This window comes from Chiloscyllium plagiosum, chromosome 17 (genome assembly GCF_004010195.1).
Source record: "Chiloscyllium plagiosum isolate BGI_BamShark_2017 chromosome 17, ASM401019v2, whole genome shotgun sequence".
Lineage (NCBI taxonomy): Eukaryota > Metazoa > Chordata > Chondrichthyes > Orectolobiformes > Hemiscylliidae > Chiloscyllium > Chiloscyllium plagiosum.
In genome coordinates this window covers 67,884,899-67,887,580 of record NC_057726.1, presented here as the reverse complement: position 1 = coordinate 67,887,580, position 2,682 = coordinate 67,884,899, and the positions used below count along the sequence as shown (strand labels likewise).

The 2,682-nt window shown below is 43.0% G+C and overlaps 1 protein-coding gene across 2 annotated transcripts in view; it reads right to left on the bottom strand.

The window, feature by feature from the left end:
* The window catches only part of hydin (HYDIN axonemal central pair apparatus protein), a 915,145-nt gene that overhangs the window by 568,527 nt on the left and 343,936 nt on the right, over positions 1 to 2,682 (bottom strand). The window lies entirely within an intron of this gene.

Sequence of the window (2,682 nt, the reverse complement as noted above, 5' to 3'; positions counted from 1 at the left end):
GCTGCGCTTTTCCAGCAACACATTTTCAGCTCTGATCTCCAGCATCTGCAGTCCTCACTTTGTCCGCATAAGATAATGTCCCCATCTCAAGAATCAGTTAAGTGAACCTTCTCTGAATTGCCTCCAATGCATTTACATTCTTTTTTAAATAAGAGGCGGCATGGTGGCTCTGTGGTTAGCACTGCTGCCTCACAGTGCAAGGAACCCAGGTTCAATTCCACCCTCAGGCAACTGTCTGTATGGAGTCTGCACATTCTCCCCATGTCTGCGTGAGTTTTCTCCGGGGCTCCAGTTTCTTCCTATAGTCCAAAGATTATGCAGGTTAGGTGGATTAGCCATACTAAATTGCCCATAGTGTCTTGGGATGTGTAGGCTAGGTGTACTCGCCCTAGGAAATGCAGGGTTATAGGGTAGGAGGTGAGTCTGGGTGGATTCAATGGGCCAAATGACCTACTTCTATATTTATAGGAATTCTATGAAAGGTAACCAATACTCTTCAGCTGCATAATATTTGTGATTCATGCACCAAGAAACCTAGATCCCTCCGTGCCTCAGAGTTCTGCAATCTCTCTCCATTTTCTATTCTTTCTGCCAAAGTGGATAAGTTCATATTTTCTACATTATACTCTTTCTACCAAATTTTTTCCCACTTATTTAACCTCTCTATATCACTTTACAAACTCCGTACATCCATTCACAACTTACTTTCCTCCCTTTCTTTGTATCAGGATGAAATTTAACAACCATACAATTGGTCCCTTCATCCAAGTCTGTGATGTAAATTGTAAATAACTGAGGCCCGAATACTGATCCCTGTGGCACACCACTCACTAAACCCTGCCAATTTTGAAACAACCCCTTAAAGCCCATCCTCTGTTTCTTATTAGCCAACCAATCAATTATCCATGCTAAACTGTTACCCCCTACAACATCCTTATTTTACATAGTTAAAAATCACACACACCAGGTTATAGTCCAACAGGTTTATTTGGAAGCACTAGCTTTCGGAGTGTTGACAACTACCTGATGAAGGAGCAGCACCTTGAAAGCTTGTGCTTCCAAATAAAGCTGTTGGACTATAGCCTGAAGTTGTGTGATTTTTAACTTGGCCCATCCCAATCCAATACCAGCTCCTCCACATCATTATTTTCTATAGTGATCTTTGATGTGGTACCTTGTCAAATGTCTTCGGGAAATCTAAGTGCTGTACATCCATTCATTCCCTCTCAATAAATTAGTCAAACATGATCACAAAATCATGTTGACTCTGTCTGAATGCATTACCACTTTCTAAGTATCCCGTTATAATCTTCTTAATAATAGATCCCAGCATTCTTCCTGCGACAGACATTGGATGAACTGGGCTGTAATTTCCTACTTTCTGTCTCCCCCCATCTTGAATAGAAGAGTTCTATTCACTATTTTCCAAACTGATGGAATCTTTTCAGAATCGAGAAAACTTTGGAGAATTAAAATCAATTCATCGACCATTTCCACAGCCACATCATTTAAGATCATAGGATGAAGTTTAGGTCAGTTGTCTAGCTGGTTGGTTTGTAGCAGCACAGGTTCAAATCTCATACCAGCTGGGGTTACAGTGAAGGTCCCATCTTCTCAACATCACCCCTTGTCTGAGGTAAGGTAACCCTCAAGTTAAACTCAGCACCAGTCATACGTGCTGTACAGAGTTACCTCACATTTCAACTGAATGTTTGTCATGAGTGCCATCATGAAGAATGAACATTCCTTCAAGCATTTCATTAAAGTAATTACGCCCATCAAGATGGTTACTGCAAGGACATTTTGCACACAATGGCAGGGAGTGGTTCCCAGATTGGATCAGACTGCATCTCAGGACTGCTCGCTTGCTCTCTAACTGTTTATTCAATTTGTGCCTTACCTGCATGCTCGCACCATTTCATACCTTGTCCTGAAAGCTGAAGCTTTAACTTGGGTCAAAGGCTGTCATTACTACCGTTTTAAGAGGTTCTATCGTGCGGATATACAGAGAGGCTATTCTCATGCTTATCAGTTTTGAACTGTCCGGGGTGTGGACATCTTGATGAACTGCACACCAAGACAGCAATGTAACACATACAGCATGTGCCAGTTGCCTATGTGGCAAACACAACTATACATTTATTGAGGGAAAAAGTGAGGAATGCAGATGCTGGAGATCAGAGCTGAAAATGTGTTGCTGGAAAAGACGACGTTTCGGGCATGAGCCCTTCTCAGGAATGAGGAGAGTGTGCCAAGCAGGCTAAGATAAAAGGTAGGGAGGAGGGACATGGGGGAGGGGCGTTGGAAATGTGATAGGTGGAAGGAGGTCAAAGTGAGGGTGATAGGCCGGAGTGACACACTCTCCTCATTCCTGAAGAAGGGCTCATGCCCGAAACATCGATTCTCCTGCTCCTTGGATGCTGCCTGACCTGCTTTTCCAGCAACACATTTTCAGCTATACATTTATTGAATCAAATAGCCAAGTCAGAAGCTGGTGTGGGCTAATCCTCAATTAAGACAAGGGTTTGTTGGTGTGTGTGTGTGTGTGTCCAGCAACACATTTTCAGCTATACATTTATTGAATCAAATAGCCAAGTCAGAAGCTGGTGTGGGCTAATCCTCAATTAAGACAAGGGTTTGTTGGTGTGTGTGTGTGTGTGTATGGATGTGGGGGGGGGGGGG